This window comes from Cyphomyrmex costatus, unplaced genomic scaffold, assembly GCF_001594065.2.
Source record: "Cyphomyrmex costatus isolate MS0001 unplaced genomic scaffold, Ccosl1.0 scaffold112, whole genome shotgun sequence".
In the NCBI taxonomy this organism is placed as follows: domain Eukaryota; kingdom Metazoa; phylum Arthropoda; class Insecta; order Hymenoptera; family Formicidae; genus Cyphomyrmex; species Cyphomyrmex costatus.
In genome coordinates, this window is record NW_017275086.1 from 1,472,976 (window position 1) to 1,496,494 (window position 23,519).

Genomic DNA, 23,519 nt, shown 5'->3' on the forward strand with positions numbered 1-23,519 from the left:
AAGATACTGAATGATGTTCTTTTACGTTTTTTACCGCGGCTTGGAGAACTGCCAAAGTTAGTAGACATCGCGCAGTTGTAATTATAAAATATGCACGAGATGAATGCTCGCCGGGCCGCGGAAACCGTAGTAAAGCAATATGTCTTGTTACAACCTTTTTGCGCAAGCAAACGCTCGACTCTTTTTCTCAAGGTATTGTATTTTTCTTACGGGTATACGTTTGTCATTTCCCTAATCATATTTGATAAGTTTCGTTTTCGTAACGACGAGAAATGTTGAAACATATTAAAAGCGTAAAATAATTGCGCGTAGTGTTGATTAATAAAAGTTACGAAAAATTCTACGAGCGAGTGAGAGAAATGAAGAAAATCGCATGCGGGAAGAATATAAATTAATGTATAAATTAAAAGTATAGTACGCGAAGAATATATCAGTATACTGATGATCTGTGTTAAGCGATAAAAAGCATAGGTATCTGAATAATAATTACAAGGGAGTGTTTAAAAAAATGTGATAAAAATATTTATTATCATGATATAATGAAACTGTTCGATAATATACTTTAATCGGACATTTGCCAGCGCGTTTACTTCGATAATTCCTAAAAACCGTGATTATATTCTTATGTTTCATTTTCTTGTGAAATTTCGATTCCATCGGCGGAGAGTAGACTGGATAATGAGAAATTTCGCCCGGTTCGTAAGCGGAAGCACGCGAGTTCACGTAGAGTTCGTGCACGAAGATACTAATACTTTTTTCTATTTTTCACGACCGTTCTGGGCGAACTTCGCCCAGGGACTCCGCAGTGCTCGCCGATATACCGCGGCTGGAATAGTAATTACAAGAGATATATGTATGAGAAAGGGGGGCAAATGCATACATATATATTCGCGCAATCCAAACCGCAGCGAAGGTGTGCGTGATAGAGTCGGATAATCCAGGACAAGTATGATCGATGCAGGAAATAAGGAGCCATCGGATTTTACGACATCCTGCGGCGGCGCGCACTTTCCCGCGAAGGAGAGGACGCGCGGATGGGCAGGCAGGGCAAGGGGGAGGGTGGTGTGTTGAATTCTTCGTAGCACGTTCCGGCACCAAAAGGATTCCTGGAGCATTTTTTTCAGACCGGGATCACCTACCCTCTTTCCCTCCCGTGCGTATGCCACGGCGCGAAATGGATGGTATAGAACGAGCTCCCGCCGCTTCTTTCTCTCGTCCTCGCGCGCGAGAGGTGCGCGGTATGCGTAAACGTAGTAGCTACGTTACCCGGTACTCGTGATTTATTCATTCTACATACATAATCGTTCACCCATAAAGCGAACGGCAGATACCTTCCGCTCGGTTGCGTGCGTGCGAGCGACCGGCAGGTATCTGTAGCAAATCCACGAGCTCCTCTCGTGATTTATATTTATAGCGCTGTAACCGCGCGTATTCTTTCGTTTTCCTCCACGCATAATTAGCTCGAGACTGCCTCTCCTGATCGAGAGAGAGAGAGAGAGAGAGAGAGAAAAAAACATGATCGTGCACCGTTGATCGCGCGAATGAGAGACGGAGGATCGACCTTTCTCCTCGCGCACACGATAACTGATCGATGATTACCGGTATAATTTGGGTGAGTCCCATTCGCGCGCGATACTCGTGTATATAGGACAGTTAAAGAAAAAGACGTACTTCGCGTCAATCATCGCGTCTGTCACGAATAGGCACAAGGATGATTTTATAGGATTGAAATGTCGCGTTTATCCGAAATTATCCCGGTGTTTAGCTTCGGAATCGATAGAAAAAGACCACGAAAGAATCGTCTCTCTCTCTCTGTATCGTTTAATTATTATCTATCGTTCGGGTTCGCGCGCGGCATTTTACCACGATCCAAGATTAGCCGCACAACAATCAGCTTGACGCGGGCCGGTCCCACATTCGCCGGGCACGATAGTTCGCTCGTTCGCTCGCGAATCGATACAAGAAACGAAATAGATCGCGGGAGACCGCTCCCACATCAATCATCTTTCGCAGTTTCGTGGTAGAAAGGATCGGTTGCGGAGCAAATCGTTCCATTGGGGGTCAGTCCCGGTTGCGCAACGAGTCAACGTCGGGCCGCCGCGCGCTGAGACAGCAGGACCCGAACAGGAGAGGAATACACCGCGCTCGCGCGCGCGTATAACTGGTCTTGTTGACTTAACGGATCAATTTGATGCAAATCACTCGTTTGCGATATACACTCTCCCGTCGGCGGCGGCGCGGGGTGTACCCTCCGTAATGCCAGTCGCGCGAGTTCTCGTGCTCCTTCGTCCTCCGTCGTCTAGTAACGTCGTGTCCGTAACGGCGCAGCATTTGGAAATTAGCGAGCGGGTCAATTACGGGCGAACGTCGAAGGTGCAGACAGGAGAGAACGGGGGAGGGTAGAGGCGATTGCGCGAACTGGAAGACTCGCGGGTCACGCGGGGTGACTGTGGGAATCCTCGTTGACGCGTCCTGATCGTTTACCGCGGTTACGTGCTCCCGCGAGATCCCACCTTTTCGTTTTCCCTTCGCCTTGCGAAAAGACGTGCTTTTGTGTCGGCGGCGGCAGCTTTTATTCGGGTCCCCAGAGCCATTCATGAAGTACCTTGCATCGCGGTGACGCGTGCCACCCATGACATCATCGGTTAACAAAATTTTTTATTTTTCAAAGTTAGGCTTTATTTTTCAAACCTTACGAGTTTCCCTTGAGTAAGATTTTCTGTAACTCATTATTTTATTCTAGCCTCGCTGCCTCAAAATATGACACTGTTTCAGCGTCACTGTAATAATTTTTCTGTCCTATCAAGAATTATATATATTATAATTATCCGCGATTGAATTATTGTAATTAAGTATATAATTAAGTATAACTTTAATAAAACTTCGATTGTGCTTCTCTGGTGATTCTGATTTTCATGTTTAATATTCAAAATGCAACGTCATTTTTGTGAAAAAAAACCTGTTTTTTTTTTAACTAAATACAAGTTCTTCTTACAAGTCGTGTATAGATGCAAACAAATAAATTTTGTTATGTGTGTTGCTATGTTATTATAAAATCGTAAAGTATAAATTGATTACAAACTTTGAAGAAAACTTACAGCCTATAATATTTCGATTGTCACAAGTTGGAAATCAGAATAAATATTAGGTTTTTAATGTATTACTTTTATTTTTAATGTATGCTCTCTGTTATCAGATATAAAAAATAAAGCACATTTTTATTAAAAACAACGACTTAATAAATATTTCAATAACATAAACAATACGTGCAGAGTTTTTATTAATATTATAGAATTTATTAAATAAATTCAGAACCATTTTATTTAGTTTATGTTAATGCGGAAAGCGTTTTTTTATTTGTTGACTACTCTTCCATGTTTTGCACAGATTTGTGCGCCCACTTCAATAAAATAAACTAATTATTATTAATGAAGCTTACAAACAGTATTGTCGCCAGATCTATTTTTTGTATATGGTAATATATTATTTATTTTAATTTAATTAATTAAAATAAATAATTTTTGAATATATTATTTCTTAGTTAAGTATATTTCAGTGTATTTCTATACACAGATATTTAATGAATTAAATTAAATATTATCTATACGTTTCGATTAAAGACTCATTTGCAAGAACCAGACAAATCCACGTCGAGTTAATAACCGCTCGTTATGTTTCGCAATTCCGACATGTTTTAACGTGTTAAAATTAAGAATCTATTTATATCTATTGAGTTTTTCATTCTTCAACATTTTTGTTTACTGAAAACGTATCGTCGCACGAATGTGTAGGCATGACTTTTTTATGCTTTACATTCGTTACCAGTCTCGCTGCTACTCGCGCTTCGTTCCCGGTGCGCCTCGAATTTCCTTCCCCTTGATATTGTACGCTAGAATAAGGAGCGATTGTGAGTGGAATTTCAATTATCTGGCCCCAATTTAACTTTGCTGAAATTTAAAAATTATGTACGACCCTAGCGCGCGTTTCTCTCGCTACCGATTGCAGAGTACGTTGCTTCCATTAAAAGGTAATTAAATTACAGTCCACTATATCGATTGCAAGAAAAACCTAGAGAGCCTGGTGGGTCATGAGGTAACTATAGAAATCTTCTCTGCGCGCTTCGACTGTTTATCGCTAGCCCGAGTTAACAATGTTAGTGTTTTATACTTTATCTTAATCGATGAACGAAGTGCTTGAGGCATGGTATTTAGACATGTTATACGATATAATATTATATAACAAGATACAATATTAATTAACCCTCCATTTGCAATCATACTTTTATTCCTTCTATCTGCAATCTGGTTTTTTCTTATTCAGCCTAAATATATTTTACCGTTTTTTTAGGCTTTCAAAAAATGTGGAAAACTTTAGAATTATTATTTTTCAACATCTTTATTACATTACCTAATAGTTTCTTTGATTATTTTAAGAGAAACAAATTGGACTCCGCTCTTATTTATTTCAGAAAAATTTGAGAGTGGCATTTTGTACCAAAACAAAAGACTCAGAGAGAGAAGAGAGAAGAGAGAGAAAGATTGCAGACGAAGAGTTAATAATACTGTACGCGCAATAATAATTATCAATCTTTAATAATTTTACCATGAAGGCTCATTAACGTAACGGTATCAATCGAGTACCTTTATAAATTAAACGACCAATAACTATATGATTTGCCCTACCGTATTCCGGGAGGATGGTATCGCACATCGGGACTAGAATATTCGCGATTAAAGACAGCCACGTTAGCCATCGAGAGTTCAGATACGATGCGAATCCGAACGGAATCGCTAGCGGAGTCCACTGAGCCGATCTTGAGTGGTCATGGCGCGGAACAGCGCTCGATGGAGCGGAACTACCAGTCACCTGCTCGCTTCCGGCACGCCGCTGCGGTCGTCCTCCCGCCGCGCAGCATCTCACCTGACCCCTCTGACTATCTTCTGAATATCTCCGCCGTTTACATCCATCTCTCTTCCACCCTCACTCTCATTTCTCAGTTTCTGTTCCGCTCCGGTCTGCTCGAGTGCACGTCTGCACTGTTGATCGCTTATACGTTTACGCGCTGCGCTTTCATACGTAAGGCAAAAACAGATAATATGGAATATCCGTTTCTAAATCAATTTTACTAATGCTAAATAATAACATATTAAACTATCACTATTACATATTGAAGAATTTGCTTGGAGCTTGTGGAAATACGATAAAGCTAATACTATCTCTGAAAGCAACAAAGATAGAATATTTATATAAAAGGAAGCCACTGTTGCACTAAATTCGCTATTCATTATAGTGCATTTTGCAACTGTAACTTTCAGTAATTGATACCCAATGCAGAGGACATTCTTTAAAAAATGTAAGTTTCTATTGCAGTTAGTCATATACCTGCTCAGATAACAAAAAGTGTCTAAAGTCGGATCTTAGGACGTTTTTTTGCGTCTAAAAGACAAGACGTTTTTAGGTTGCAATTTTAAACTTTGTATTGTTTGGATACCTATGTGTGTGGAATACAAAGAATTTTACATTCTATTTCAAATACGTCGCATATAATGACGTCAAAGCCATTGGATCTCTTCATTTTTATTATCATTTTTCATCTAATATATTGTATATCAGATTTATTTTCAATATTATTTATCTTTTTATTACCATTTGTGCTTTTTACTTGGATTTTCGATCAGCGTGATATTGAATTTCTCCTCAACCAAATCATTGAGAGAGATATCAAAATCGCTTTTAAATAAAAAAAGACAATCACACAAAGAATCTGCACCTGCTTAACCTCTACAGAAGGGAAGCGCGCCGCTATAGTGACGCTGCTTTATTTTTATGTTGTAATTTCTACACTTGCTATTATCGTTAATACTTTTTCTGCTGACTTATTCTAATAAAATTAACCGTTAGTTGGCTATCAATAGTTACATATATTTGCAAATAGGAACATTAGCTTTTTTATAAACTGATAAGCTTTATTTCCGCTTCACTACTTGTATGTGTAGTGTACATGTCTCTCTCTTATTCGATTTATAGTTTTATTTCATCCGTTCTCAAAGCTTTATAATTAGGGAGTTGCATTAAAAGCCGCTGCCCGTTTAGATGACTCTAGCTGCATATGCTGTGGTTAGAGACATCTGTTACTTACTATATGTCATTTTGAAGTATGAACATTTCCCACTAAAATTCAGTCAACAAACACCATCCTTATTTACACATGCGCTTTTCTATAACTGAATTAAAATGGAGAATTATAAGTGCAGCTAAAACTCATCGATTGCTTGCGGAAACTTATGGTGAATCTGCTCCATTGGAAACAGTATGTAGAGACTGGTTTCGACGATTCAAAAGTGGTGATTCCACGGTCAATCAATGCTCTATATTTGACGGGATATGGAGGGTGTCTTGTATCATGAGCTGTTGAAACTGAGCGAAACAATTACTGCCGAGCGTTATAGACAACAATTGAAGCATTAGAATGATAATTTGATGCATCAAATCGTCAAAAGATGATTCTTCCCATATCTATGATAACACTCGATCCCATGTTGCTATAGCCGTGAAATAAACACTGATGGATCTCGAATAGGAGGTTCTTCCGCATCCAGCGTATTCTGGAGTTGACACCAAGCGATTATCATCTATCTGATTGATGCAACACGCTCTAGAAGATACACACTTCCGTAATTATAGCGATGTCGGAAATTGGGTTGCTAAATGGATTGACTCAAAAGACAGATCATTCTTTCGTCGCGGAATTCAACTTCTATCAGAAAAATGGCAAAAAGTCATAGCTTCCGAGGGAAAATATTTTGATTGAGGTATTCATATATTTTGTTATTGAAATTAATGTTCAAATACAAAAAAAAGCAGCAGCTTTTAATGCAACCCCCTAATACATATATACTTTTTTCTTCGGCTCTTAGAATTTAATCAAAAGTCTACTTAATGACAAATGTAAAAATATTAACAACAGACAAATGCCAAAATTTTCTAGAGATTTAATACTACAATCAACAAAATAATCAAAATAACTGGTGTTTGTAACTTATAAAAATTATTTAAGTTTATAATATATTTTCTCGTAACTTAATTTTATTGTGATACATAAATGATAATATTAATTAATTCACTTTCTTTTTTCATTTCTTTTTATTAATAGTGTTTTGCATAATATATTTATAAATAATAAAAACTGAAATTAAATTAATTATTAATAGTTCTAGTAGATTAAAGTAGTAGAATTGAAAATAAAGCGAGCTGTTCTATTTAATGACTGATACCTGTGCAATGTAATACATTTACGTTCAGCATATTTCTATGGTGGCCAAGCCGTTTGCCTGAGAATGCCGAGCATGACTAAGCCATTTATACAGCTGCAACTGGACAACAAAGCGATCATCAATGTTGGCAGTTGAGTTAGCTCTCACAAATTCAAACAGCACAGAAATACAGTGAATAAAGTTAACATATTCACAAAAAAAGTTTACAACTTCTGAAATATTATAGACACTTCAACTATTTTATAGCAAAAAGTTCGGTAACTATCAGAATAGCAGTATTGTCAAAATTTTTTATAAAAAAAGTTTATATTGCTGTTTATTTTAACTCTAGAAAGATTTTATTCTAGAAACACTGGGTATGACATATCTAAATGTTTTCTCTGAATCCTTTAAAATGTTTTTTTGCTCCAAATCCTAGAGTTCGAAGAAAATGTCCAGATATGTCACTCAGTGTAGCCTTCTAGGGTTTTTCTGATTAATAGTTTAGAAGAATGCTTTATATGGATGACTTGTTTTGTTCGTAATAAAGCAAAATAAACACAATGACTGCTACGAAAGGACCAAAAATGTGGTATGCAGCTGTCGGAACGTGTAAAGGATCATTAAAATAAAGAAAATCCACTAATGAGCAAATAATCTTTAAATATGATCAAAGGTACTAAAGTATTCTAGGTGTCATATTTTTTTACACGTTAAACTATGACATTTTGTTTTTAAAACCAAAGTCTCTATTTTTTGGAACACTAAAAAGATTTTTGTTTTAATATTTTGAACAAATACGATTTTATAAGAAAAATTATTTTTTTAGATTACTGTTTCCTCTTTTTATTAAAACTTTTTTAATTAATATAAATATATACATTTACTTGTTACTAAAATCTCAGACCGAAATAAAATTCCCGGTTACGATTACGGTCCGAAACTATACTTTCCAACTATACCAACTTTCGGTTTCAATTTAGATTCTTTTACCAATAACGATGAACTGTTTGGATTTCGGGTTTATGTTACGTTTACGAGTGTATTTATACTTATTCTGAAATTTATAATGCATTACAAAGATAATAAATATATTTTAAAAATTCATTGAGCAAAAAATAATGTACGTATCATTGAAATAGGAATATAAGTTTCGAGTCTCTCAGAAGATACCCGATCGTATATGTTCTTCTTTCACTTTTTTCTTAGAAAGAGAAAGTTTAAACACAGCACCTGCTATTTGTGCTTGTTTGTCCGTTTTTGTCTGATTTTTACTATGTCTATTATCATTATGTCTGTACAATACCATAGTGTGGACTAAAGGAACTATATATAATATTTATAGAATGAAGGTGCTATTTTGTTTCTAGTTTCCAGTGTAAAGTGTGAAGAGGCGTAGGAATGTTCGTGTCGTCTTATATATATGCATTTGAGCTTCGTACTTAAGAGCCAATAGTAACTACAAACATTTTCGACTTACTCCAAATAAAAAAATTCTTATAAAATATTTAATAACGTTTAAAAAAACTTGAAGAAAATATCAAAATAGTTTTTGAATTATAATAAGAAATAACTAAAAAATTATTCTATTAAAAATTTGCACATTCAGGTATATGGTACAACGCAAAGTATTAAAAGTAATGCAGTTGATATTTGCCTTCTGTTAATATCGATATAAACATTGTGTAGGCAAAAATAAAATTACTGATATTTCTAATTTTTTATATTTACTATGCTAAAAAAAAACTATTTTACCTAAACGTTATGGTATCGAATTTTTGTTTTAAAATGACTTCAGGAATCTGCCATTAGCAGGTGGTGCATTAGGTCTAAAATAAGAACAAAAAATATTTGAAAAAGATTTTTTGTTCCCATTGTACGTAATTTTTACGCGTGTTTTAAACGTTTCTGAAGACTCTTCTCTATAGAATCAATAAGAAGTTGTCATGAATTAAGCAATACAGTTCGTTTCAATCGTTGATATTAATAATATCTATGTTATTGTAATATTTTCGTGTCTCTGACCATAGTTTTTGGAATAAAGTCTTTTTTAATTATATATAATTGTTATGAGGTACTTATCGACTTTGATAGTACGACTACGATTGTATTTCAATCATCGTACACGCACCGCGAATACTTAAGTTACGCAGTTTGCACGCGGAACAATTAGAAAATCGGTAGATTCTGTTAATTCAGTTAAAAAGTAACGCACGAAAGTTGGCGGCGGCGTTTCGTAAGTTTACGTCGGATGTTTGTCTCCCGTTGCTCGGCATCGTCGCCAGAATTATCGCGGCGGGGTAAGAATCCACTGCTGTTTGGACCGGTCTTCAATTAGCGGATTTAAATCGAGGATTTGGAAGGAGCGGGGAAGGGGTTAAGCTAAGAAATGATCTCGTTTAAAGTTTCGGTCTCGCCGGTACTAATCTGGCGCTGAGGCTTAACGACTAACCTCCGACCTCCTTCCACCTTTCAACCACCCACACATTTGCACGCACACAAGCTCGCGATGGAAAATCAGAAGCGGAGCTCGGTGTGCACTTATGATCGGCTGGTCCTTCACGATCCGAGCCCTCCCGGTGCTGCGCCCCGTCCCTCGTCGTCGTCCTCGTCGAGGACGATAAAGTCGATTCGTGCAAAGCGATCGCGCGTGCGCTCTTTCGTCGAAGGCGGATAATGACGTCGAACTTTCGAACCTACTGTTATTACCGTTACCGCGGAATGCCTCTCGCGCTCTTACGATTATTACCGAAGAAACGTTTCTCGGATCACCGGCGCGCGCGCTCGCGGGGAACTTTCATGCGAGCACCAACTACCGAGCTCTCGCATGAGTCTAGGCGCGGAGTCGAGTACATAAAACGGGATGAATGCGTAAGAGAACTCGAACTACGTCTTTCAAATAAGAGAGATTCAACAGTAAAGCTTATAGATAAATGACATATTTGTCATTTAATCACATAAAGTAGTAGTCGAATAGCCAAAATGAGATGCGTGGAAGGAACGATTTTGTCAAAATAACTAAAAGTTTAGCTAGATATCTGTAAATAATTTTATTTGACCATCAAAATGACTATATAAAAAGCTCCAGTATGATGACTACAAATTTTGTTGACTTTCTAAGAATCGGTTTGAGAATTGTAAGTATAATTGTTTTGATGCTCCACAAAATTATTTTAAATCCGCGTTTGACTAAATTTTCAGATACTTCGACAAAATCATTCTTCCTGTGAATGCAATAGTTTGCAACGTTTTTTGCGTTTTTTTTAAATTTATACGTAACAGATAATTATAATTTTTGCTAATAATAAAGTTATTCGTTCTTGTTTCAAATATTATTAATAAGCACATTACGATCTTACATAAGAAATATCACACAATTATAAAAGAAAGCGGTATTGCATTAATTTATTGCGAAAATAAATCTACGCTTCTCTGTCTTATGTTAATCGTGTCGCCGTTCATCAGCGCAGAATCGCAAAATTCTTACTTGCTCACAGCCCGATTCGTATTTCTGATTCATGCGCGTCCGCGAGCCCCGCTCGTTTTACGGAGAAATAACGAGGCGCGGGTACATCGCTATCGTTAGCTTCGGCGCTCATTCTTTTCCAGCAGCCACGCCGCGCTCGGAGCATGACTGATGCAACATTATCGTCGAGGCGTTACGATATTTTTATAGGCGACTGTCCCGGCGTTCATTCAGAAAATCGCGCTTCCAAGAATAATACGCCGCGACGGAAATCCGCGTTGCGCGGGACACACAACGAGGTTTAGCGCGTCGCTTGATTCTCTAATCGCGTAAAGACAATTAGCGGGCATTATACGACTGTCGTATAGGCACAATAAGGCTCCTTCGCGATTCGACAACGGAAATCCAATACATAAGTAAAGCCCGTCGCTCGTTTATTCGTCCGCGCGTCTCGTCCCCACGAGAAGATGCAACCCGGTTTCCCTGAAATAACCCCGCGTCGATTTTTCTCGTTCCCGAAACATGGCATTTACAAATGGAGCGCAGAATTGCAGACGACATAACCGTTTGTCGAATGAGATAAACGCGCGCATAATTATTTCACGTATCCGGTACGCGCAGCTGCAAGTGCATCGCGATGCAACGCGGTCGCGGATAAATACTTTATCGCAGTCGCAACGACTGCCAGACATACGTCAATCTCGGAAGGTACTCAAGATACAGTTGTCTCATCACCGAATGAATGCGATTTTAATGATGAATTCTTCGACAGACCTAGAATTTTCTTCATCGAAAATTTTCATAAAAAACAAATTAACTTCCACTAATTGCAAAATATATCTATCAAATATCCAATAAAAATTATGATTTTTGCAAAAACGAGTGAATTGGGTTATTTCTGCATTATTATTTGCATTTTAGCATTATTATTATTATACTGCTGCTTAATAGCACCGTGATAAATCAATCGAGACAGAAAAGAATTACAATTTTAAACTAGATATTTTACAAAATAAATCGTCGAGGTCTCGGTTATAAGTAATGTTGATCAAGGTTCCATATATCCGAGTTTTAAAGGTGACTTTACACGATCAATAATATACAATATTACTGAATGTGTGTGATTAATATTGATGGATTAACGCAGAATACTCGAGTATTAGTATTGCTTTATTAGGTGACAGTATATATATATTACAGTGCAATAAATATTATAATATACGTAAAACTAAACTGAAATATGTTGTCAATAATACTAATCGTATGAGCTTGTAAAAATACTAAAAATATTGATACGTACTATCAGTATTATTGATTCAATATTACTAATTAGTATTATTGATCGTGTAGGATCAGTCTAAAGAAAATAGAAGACTAAATAAGCGACGAGATTGACTTTACAACGTTTTCGTACGAGGAAATATGTAGTACATACGTAACGACTGAGGAAAGGCGAGCGTTAATATTGGGACTCCGTATTTCTACGCGATGCCTCCTCTACTGGAGAAGCTAAGGGGCCCATTACACGGCCATAAAACCCGTAGGCTAGGCCTCATGCACTGTTATACGCATCCCGTGCAACCGGTAAAAAGAAGGAAGAAGAGAAAAAGGGACCACATTGTTCTACCCACGACACTTATGCACGCAGCACAAGGGGGATTTAAGGGGAATGGAAAGGACAAAAGGAATTAAAACCTGGAAAAAAAAACTTGCTTCGCCGGGATGCTTCTACGGTAAACGATGTTTGAAATTGGGCAAAATAGCGGAGTTTGTAATGCGAGTTTGGAAGCGATAAGCTCGTCGATCTTTTTCTCCGAAAGGTCGCGAATAATTGTGCTAGTTATAATGCCGTTACGTGCAGACATAAGAATGATAAAAATTCATCTGCTTCTGAAAAAATTACGAATGATCACGGTGATTCATAATTGTTACGCCACGGACGTAGAGTGAAAAAGTGAGGAGTAGTTATAGTGATCATAACAGTATAAGAAAGTTACATACGCTCGATGCGAGAGGCGACGGTTTTTCGACGTAGAAAACAGAGTTCAATGTAGCAGCTTCGACCACAAACTGCACATGAAGCGGAGTTTGTGCACATTCTATCAATCGGCCGTTGCGCAAAAAATCCATGTACGTCTAAAGAGCGTGGCGAATTTATTGCGCACAATGTGGCGCTTTATTGCCGCGGTAAGAAACTCGTGACCTTTGCCGGCCCACAAGAAATATATATCTTTTCCTAGAGATCGTACAGGAAATATGTACGTGTGTGTATATGTATATGTGTGTGGTGGGACTATAAAATTTTATAAGATTCGTATGAGTGACAAATAATACGATCGACACGGGAAAACATTAGTCGCGCTATTGAGGCTTTCCGCGTCTCTATCCCCCTCGACGATTCTAAAAATCGATTTTAGATTATTTTGACTTCAACTCGACGTGCCACGAATCCAGTATCTAATCATTCAGATTGGCGACTCAACGATAATACAAAATAGGTTATAAATAACAATTTGGAAATACAATTCGAAAATTAAACAGAAAATACGATAATGTTTACTTCTATCAAATGTAGATTAACGTTAATTTCGGTAGAGAATCCTGAGTCTGTAATATATTTTTCTTTACTTCTCCCGTATGCAATCTGGTTTCTTTTTTGCCCAGACGCGCGCCGCGCGTATAAGCTTTTTCTGTTCTAAATTTTCAGTGTGGAAAAATTCGGGATTATCTTTCAACATTTCTATTATATTGCTAAATAGATATTACAAGATATTTTAGCAAGAGAATCGCGGACTCCGCTCTTTTTTATTTCGAAGAAATTTGAGAATGAAATTTTACTGGTGCAAAAATATTCAGATTACAAACGGAATATTAATTTATTCTCTATCATCTTCTAATTTTTAGAACTAAAGAAAAAGAAAATATAAGTTAAACCAAAAAAGACCAAAGTTAATTTACAATAGTAGAAACAAACAAAATACATATATAATGAAAATACAATAAGAGTTAAAAAATTAAAATGAGATTCTATGTATAATTAATACAAAGTGTTTGTGAAAAAATTACGTATCGTAAAGAGACTTACAAGTCAATTTTATATTTTGTATCACGCGAATTGTCAAGACGAGTTCTCATGTGTATGCTTTCTGAGAATCTATTAAAGGTAAACTTTATGCGTGCAAGCAGATTCCAGTGAATTTATTGCGGTTGAGAAGGATTGCGTATCAGAGAAGTCATAAATACAGCATTATAAATACCTCGAAAGTGGCGAATACAAAAGGCGACGACGAAAAATTGTATAACATTCAAAAGGAGGAAACATCAAGTGCGAGTGAATCGTACTACAATGGTAATCGAAAAGTCGATTCTACGAGATGATGATACCGGCGGTATAAGGACGCAAGGGGTAAGCCGTGGTGGCAGGTATCGCGTTACTAATTCAACAACCGCTGAAATGTATCCATTCATTGTCGGTCACCGGGTACGTGGACGAACACGGAAATCAACTAAGGTCCGCTCTCCTCCATTCTCTATTATGTCTCAATAATAGTAGTTCTAAAACGCTGCTTCTCAAAAAGAGAGCATAGCTAAAAATGAGTCGGAAGATGTTAAAAGAGAAGCGAGCTGTGAGCTGTGTCTGTGTGATTATTATTATCAAATTAATTTATCTATTATAAATTTTTTATTACAAAAATTATATTTGAATTCTTAGTATATACTTTTATACCTTTTTTAATAATTTATAAGTATTTATTTAAAATGTAACGATTATAAAAAATGTAATTTAATGTTAAGAAAGACAAAGAGAGAGAGGGATTCCAAAACTTCAACCTTTACGTTTGATGAACTTTGAATGAAGAAATCTCCACGTCGCCGAGAATTTTGCATCGGTGGCACTAGTATAGATCCGGAGGAATAGAAAGAGAGCCGGTGAATTCATAGAAGGAGATGCAACTGGGTGGGACGGGAGAAGAACGAAGCTGCGCTAGGAAAACGACGGACACGCCGCTGAAGATAGAATAGAGAGACGGTGGGAACGGAGAAGAGAGAGACCGAGAAGAGAGTCGTCGAGGGATAACAATGCGAGCGATAGAGAGCCGAACCGGAAGCGGAGTCAATGACTCGAGGCTCGAGTTAGTTCATTCGAAGTGACAAGAAAGTCGGCGGTTCGCGCTTGTGTACGTCCTCGCGCGAATCAACACGGTTGCGCATGATCGTTATTGAACAAGCCGTGAAAAATCATGCGGGATTCCGCATGCGGGGAAAAAAGAAAGTATATCGATCTCTGGAGATCTAATAGATTACAGTTATTTTAAAACTGAGAGAGATAGAGAGAGAAAGAACGCAATGACCGATATTTTTAAAACGTTAAAAATTAAAATTATTAACCGTTTTATATCGCACATGTTTCCGTTTTCCTGTCATAGCGGATTAATTTACTTCCTATGGCACGTTTGATGAACTTTTTACACATAAATGAAAAGCGACTTTAATACAAAGAGATTCACGAAAAGATAAATCGTATATATTATACATTTCTTAGTGCTTATAATGTATTTAGAACGATCTCCACTGTTAAATTCATAATGTCAAATTATACTCGTAATTTGAGTTATTTTTAATCATTCCTATAGACCGTTGCTCCTACTCAGTATGTTGATTTAATTAAAACAATGTAGTTAAACAATTTAACTGAAGAAAATGTATTAAAATTGACTTTATAAATTTAGCTTATTATTTACTAAATGCTTACGTTAATGTGAACGTCGTTTACTTTAAAATTAACTACAAAAATGTATTGATTTACATTTTGGCACAAGAAGGTTAAAAAATAATAAAATAGCTATTTAACTTGAGGATTGGGTTACCATTGCTCCTTTCATACGTAACAGTGTATATATATATTGTATAATACAATATCCACGATGGACTCCTCTGTATCAAGAGCGTTAAGCGACGATTCTCTTCGCGTCGGACGAAGACGTCGAAGACGACAGCCTCCTGCGTCGCTTTTTTCATGTCCACGCTTCTTAAGGCCTGATATACTCTGGTATATCTGGCGATCAGGCCAGAAGCTAGCCGGTGTCCGGAGTCCCGCGCTTCCCACACTCGGCTCGCACGACCTCACATTAACTTCATTCGTAGCCCGGACCACGCCGAGATGCGCGACTGATGCGTGTCCGGGAGATAGAAGCCGAAGGCAGGTGGAAGAGGGAAGCAGAGGATGAGGGAGTAAACCATGCCCGAGTGTATTACGAGAATCGATCGGCTTCCCTCCGGCGGCCATCCCCCTTTTTCTTCTTCTTGCTGTTCGGCTTCTTCGGGCGTTCCTCTTTTTAACTTACGTCTCTCCCGCTGAATGAATGCGGCTCGGCGTGTGAGCTTCCTCGGCGCGCCGCTTCCGCGCCACTCCCTCCGTCCAGTTGATCCGGTATACGAATCTCTAACGCGATTGCGAAGTTTATCTTCGGGTCTGATAGACGAGCGATCGCGCAGAGTGCGGAGTTTCATAATAGTTTTGCAGTCTAGTAAAACTAACGCGGCTTGATAAAAGAAAAAAATTTTCCTCTCGATGAGGAATCAGAACAATTAAACCGTAGAAAATCAGAACATGCCGTGAATCATCGTCGGTTGAAAGAGGATTGACAGAATACACTATACAGCAATATTTTGTAATATTTAGAAAAGAATTTTTTGAAAAATTATAATACCTTTTTCTGAGGGTAATCATAAAAAGGAGATAAGAAAAAATGGTCCTTAAAAAATGTTCAAGCTTTTAATATCGATATATTCACATCTACTTTTATATATGACTCCACAAAACTACTGCTTTTTCATACAATGCTGCTAAATATTGCAATTCATTATCTCCCGTCATTCGTTCCTTCTTTCATTACTTTCTTCTTTTCGATTTGCTGCTTCTCTCTTATTTCACCATTCACAAATTTACAACTTTCTTTTGATTTCATCTCTTTATGTAGGTTTTTATTTTTCTGATTAGAGACTCTGTATCAGAATTGCTTCGCCGTTTTTTGCGGTGCATTATAATTTTCTGTCAATCTCAGCAAATATCGTCATCCTAAATTGTATATGTAATCATAGAGTTATTATTATTTTTGTATATTTAAAATCAGAATTTAATTATGCAAACGTGATATACAAGTTCTGACTTATTCAAAGATTTAAATATAAATACGTCTAACGAGAAACACATTTTCACGCAATGGAAAAAATTCTTAATTTATTATAATCGGGAAAATACACAGAAATGTAAAATAACGTGCAAACTAAAATTGTATTTTTAACGTCTTTTAATATCCTTCATCTTTCCTTCCTTTTGCAGGATAAATTGTAAAATTTTTTTGAGTCTGAATTTTATCGATTGTTACTTTAGGACGAATATGCAACTGTACGAATCAACCTCTTGTTTTTAAAATTTGCTAAAATTTTTGTAGATCTAAGCTGTTAACATTCATAAAGTTAAATATCTCAGATTCTAACCGCAAATCAGGACGAGGCGCCTCGAATTTTCTGATCCTTTAACCTTATTACACGAAAAGCTTTGGTTTCCCTGTCTCTTTGATCTTCAGACGAGTCTCTTAGCCAACCTGAACGATCGAGCGCGTCGAAGCCGAATATTTTACATCGATAGTCCACGGCGGTGAGTAAATAGGTCTTCCGCCTTGAAATATATTACGTGATAACTGCAATATAATGCGGCTTGAGAATCTTTGCGCGTTTTAGATGTTGCCATTGATGCGTGACGATAACGATAACTGTAAATCCTCGGATAAGTGATGAAGCCGTCGAATCCTGCTTTTTACACCTGACGAAGAGACGTGGCGTGACACCGTGCGGCCTCTCGAAAGAGTATCCCGCGTGGAAACATGACGCGATCACAGATGCGAAATTACTCGCTTTCGTCGCGCGCCTCTTTTTTGCCCCGACCTGCGATTTTACAGTCCGCATGCGTGTCCACGTTTCTCTGTAGCACGCCTCCGTGATAAACGTGACGGATATACCCACCGCGACGACGACGACGTCGTCTCATTCCCGGCTGTTAGCCCGCGAGAATGTGAGGTAAAAACCGTACCGATATAGACATACGAAAGAGCGGGGCGAGGCTACTTTTTCCTGCTGCTCTCTCGTTGGTACCGCCCACGAACACGCCGCTGTCCACCTACGGCGACTTATTCGAGGCTCGAGCCCTTTCCCTCGCAGCGAACTAATTAGAGAGGCAAATGGAGGAGGGCGGCGTGTTGTGGTTTTATGAAAGCCGTCCTTTCCCGAAGGATAAATCGAATTAAACTAGATGCATGCAACACAGAATCATGAGATTTAAGTGTAATATGGTCAAATGTGTGCGTATAAAGGTACAATAGAAATGGATGGAGGAACGAGATTATAATAAATCGTGTAATCTCTTTTTAGGATTATCATTTGTCGCACGAGATACGAGAAATATATATATATATATATCTCGTATCTTAATTAAGACAATTACGACACCAGCTGTCACTTTTCAACGAGGCAGATTGATTTTTGTGTAACTCGCACCGCCTCCTCTCTACGGTCGAACGGTCAGTTTCTCCTCGTCGCTCCCGATGGTACACCGCGGTACGAGAAGGCACAGAATAAATCACCGTCGCCGAAAACACTTTCGCGCGAGGAACACGATTTTCTCGTTGGAAAATAATTACGAAGGTGTCACGAACGACGTTCATCCGAATGAGATCGACAGATCGGAAGATCGAGGCGTGAAATTAGCAGTCGCCCAACCAAGCGCGGTGAAACGCATGAAGAATCGACCTGCGGGCGCGACTGCGTCTCACGAGTTTATCGAGAAACACAAATTTAATATTTACTCAGGATATGAAGAGTACGGTAAAAGACCGGCGCTTAGCTCTAAGTTCGGGCGCGAAGAGGAAATAGAGATCGTAAGGGATTTCACGCCAATGTTGAATCGCGATTTCTGCGAAAGGAAGCTCTACGTAGATTCCGTCATATTTTCTCCCTCCCTAGAACGATCGATCGATTCCTAATTGCACCCCCATACGTTAACCACTTAGATTTGAAAAGACTCGATAAAACTAAGAATATTTAATTTAGATCGAAATATAGAAATGTATTTCAATGTGCGTATTATTGTTTTAAAAATGATTCGCACAAAGTCTTTTTAAACTGAGAGATTAATGCGTTTTTCATTACACTAATTAACAAATAATAATCTTTTTATAATATAAATCAAACAAGGTTTTCAATTATTCTTGCTGACTGTGTCAAAGCGTAATAAGAATATAAAAATATCAGTAAAAACTCTATACACATGCAATTTTTAGTAAAACACTTTTTGTTATTGGAATATATTTATTAGGACGTCATTTTTTATACAAATCTTTCTTTAACTCTTTTACATCATGAAATAAAGGTTTAAAGTTTTTCTTTTCCTTTTTTTCTCAAACACAGGTGAATTACGTAACAATGTATGCATGCATTGCAGCACATACATAAAGAACTTTTATTCTGATTTCCAACTTTAATCAAAATATAGGCTATAAACTTTCTTCAAAGTTCTCTTGTAAGCGATCTACCTTGTGATTTCATAATAAAACAGCTATACGCATAACAACATTTATTTAGTGTATTTATACAAAATGTATAAAAAGAATTTATCATATTTGGATAAAAAACTTTTTCAAGACTACACAAAAGATGAGATGTTACGACTTCTTGGTTCTTGAATATCTGCAAACAATGAAAACCAAAGAAGCACAAAGTAGTAGATTTCGACCAACGTTACCGAAATCTTATCGACCAGTAACATTCTACTTCAATATCTCGCATGGAATCTAAAACGCTTTTACCATTCCAGTCGCTGGATTCCCACACAAATCTAGTTACTTCTAGTTTTTAGGTTTGATTTCTTTCTCTAGTAAGCTCACGATTTAATCGAACAATTTTGCGATTTATTACATTTCTAATAGCGTATTAGACTATTTCCATGCAAGAAACACTGTAACATCCATTCGATTCATCGACAAACGAAGTAGTGTGAGATCATGTCGACGCGTGAAATCCATCGATCGAGCGCATCTGCGATTTCCGTCGGGAGGTTCGTCAAAAACGTAAAACTGGCATTCACCAAGTCGCGCAGAAAAAGGAACGCGAACAACGGAGGATTCGTACTGCGAAAACACGGTTCTACGACAGTAGAACGAAGGGGAGAACAAGCGGGGAGGAGGATGAGGCGAAGGACCAGCCGTACAGTTAAATTGTTATGACATAATTAGGGGCGATCCGAGTGGCACTGGTAGTGGTAATACTTCTCGCACAGAGTGGTGATGCCCACGCTGGTGGTGGAATGAAGAGTGAAAAGGGCAGCCAGGGGGAGAAGGAAAGAGAGCGGCCTCGGCTGCGATGAGAACAGAAACTGCCGCCGCAAACCATTCATTCTTCGGCTCGGTCCGCGCTGCCATTTGACCAGTTCATTCAGGGATTTAAGGCTTTTCCTAGAGCTCGCCCCTCGTGGCTTTGTCTCGTTTCGCCTCCACTTTCTTTCCTTTTTTTTTTTTCAACTTTCGAGCCGCATTCCCTTGTCTCTCCGCTCCTCCGCCCTTCCTCTCCTCTTCGATTCCACAACCCCGGTGCAGCGCCGGTGTGCTCACGGTGTACTTATGCTATCCAGCGTCACGTGAGCGCAATTTTCTGCGCCGCTGACGGGTCGTGCAGAGATCGGCCTACGAACGCCTCGAACATCCCCGCGCATCGCGTTTTACCATCTCGCGGCGTCTTCCCGGAACGGGATATACCTTCTAGCCTGGTGCTCTTCTCGCCCTCACGGGATCCTTGTCGCTTAATCGCGTTAACATGGTATCTTTAGTTACTCGCGCGAACCAGGTGCATGAATCGGTATGGTTAAATGTTACTGTTGAGTATATGTCGATTTCGAATTTTTTACCTATTTTTGAGACATTTGCAATCGCAAATCAACAGTGTAACGTCCTTTAACGATTTAGAAATTGATACACACATATATGTATGTATGTATATACATATATTAGTTATTATATCACAGTAGTGTTGCTTCTTGAATCGAATTAGAAAAGATATTCATCCTGGATAATTCGAAAAGTTCATGTAAGCGAATGGTATTCACGAGGTTCGAATTATGAGTACTGATCACGTACGTGACATTTTCTTTAAGCCTATTCTACAATAGGATTGCCAGATATGCTTACTGCACACTAGACACGATAACACAATTTTTATTTACTAACAATTGTATATTTTAACTTTTTTGGCTCGTAGCCCTTTTCTTTTTAATTATTTTAAATTTATTGAGCCTTATCATAAACATATTTTTATTTATTTATTCTTTAATTTAGTTTATTTTATTAGTTAATTTATTTATTTTTTGCATTATGAACAGCAGCTTAATGGACAAAACGCTTTACATGTATGTGTCACACGTCGACTAAAAAAAAACTTTTGAAATGATCCCTTTTCTCCAGATTTCGGTAGCGGCTACACTAATGTTATTTAGACTGGTCACAATGGAAAGCGATACCAATGACTTTATATAATAAAAGTGCTTTTAGATTTTTTATTGGACTTTTAATTTCTGAGTAATTTTAATCTAAAGTTTGTGGATGTTAAAACTCCAGATAAAACGAGTAATAGCATCGTGAATTGGCAGCGACACGAACATATACACATGACGTTCATGCGTCAAACGATTATAATTTTTATGCACTTGGCGTCGCGTCGTGACGCTACCTCTTCGCTTGATAAAGTGTGCAAATTTTTATATGCGCGAGTATATATAATGTATATTGTATTCGTTGTCTGACTGAGGTAATATTTTCCGCGTAATAAGTTCTTTACACTACTTTAAGATATTGTACCATATTATGAAATTAACAATCAATTTAAAATTTATGAGATCATTATTTTAATTTGTAATTATGTTGCGGTAGTAATCAGTGTGCAGATTATAAATAAATGTATATTTAAAATTTATATAGAAATATTTGTATAGGCATCCATTTTTAAGATCTAATCTTGACCCTTGTATTTGACGGCTTTCTTATTTAATTTAAGAACGTATTTGAATGTAGCAATCTTTCTTCGTCTCTCTACAATATTACAGAGTTGTAACATCGTCGAAATAAAATGCAAGTAACATATACATGAGTATCACGGAATTGTTTTTACAGTATTACGTTCTCAATGAAATCGAAAAAAAACGTTGACGTTGACATAAAACCTGTTTAACATGTTAATCGTCGACAACGTTTTTATAATTAACAACAGTTTCTATTAGGTCTGCATGCCCACCGTGATATTTCCCGTTATCGGTCCCCGCATCGAAAATTATAATACGAACGGACGTTATCGGCCGCGTTAACGAGTTTCTCGCTGGTCATCGTCGAAACAGTCTTTCTCTCTCTTCCTCTCCCTCGCTCCGCGTTCCTATCTCGCGTCGTCGCGAAATTAAACACACGTTCTCACACGAGCGAAATGAATTAAGATCGCGGCGCGATATTTGTTCCCTCTTATGCCGCGTCATTGATTTCACCGCGGGACGTTTCTACTTTACTCTATGCCGCGCATGGAATGGGTTTACGTCCCCAGCACAATGGCCAACGTGGAACAATCGGCACTCGCTACACATCGAATCATACGTGCACGACGAGCACAGACGCGCACTGCCGCGTGATTTAATCGATTGTGCCTATGGTCTCTTTTTTCCTTTCCCTTCTCTTACGGACCCATCATCGAGTTGTCTTTGAAACTGCCAACGTTACACCTCTGCACACTTTGTTGTCACTCGTTAGCATCGAGCGCCGTTTCAACAAGACCAGAACTCAGGCTGACTAGAACTATGTTGGAAGATTTGCTTTCGACTTATAAGTTGCGCACGAAAAAGCCATGCTAGGTTTATTCGCATTGAACATCGACGGAATCGAGGCTGGATATCTATTGACATTTCTGTTTTTGTTTTCATTTATATATAATATTTTTCTCTATTTTATATGATCCATATAAGCATAATAAAGAATTTTTAATTGTAAGTTTTTCTTAAAAGGATCAACCTCAAATGTCTTGATGGATTAACTATTTTGCTTTATCTAATTTCTTTATTTTAGGAATTGATACTAACATTCTCTCCTCATCAATTTTGTCATTTTAATACTGTAGCTAAAACTGTGTAGTATATGTGTTCTCTATTTCTTCAAAATATCTTCTAGTACATATTTAATTATCTCCTACTAATTTCTAATTTAAGTTTTATGTATATGTGTATATTTTTTTTAAAAAGTTATAACTAATTCTTGCTTTTTTGCAACATTTACCAATTTTGTAATGAATAATTTAATGATCATATATTAGGAAACGTAACTTTTCTTTAAGATTAATGAAATTGATCTATTTATACTATTATAATTTACTTATCTCCAATGACACCATTTTGAACGCGGCATTAAATTATAATGTTCATTTTGCAAAATTATTAATCGACTAAATACATTCGATGATCCGCGAAAGTTGTCGCTCGAACACGCGGCGCAACGGCCCGGTCGACACTCTGGATGCCAAGAAGCGTCGTACTTTGTAAACTTACACGCCGCCTAAGCTCCGGCATCTCTCGCCGAAGCTGCAGAGACCTCCGGCATGTAATCACATCGTGAACAGCATTGTACGACAAATCGAATCAGATCCGAGATATAGTGCGAGAGAACGAAAGGGGGGAAAGAGAGAGAGAGAGAGAGAGAGAGAGAGAGGGGGGGGGGGGGGGG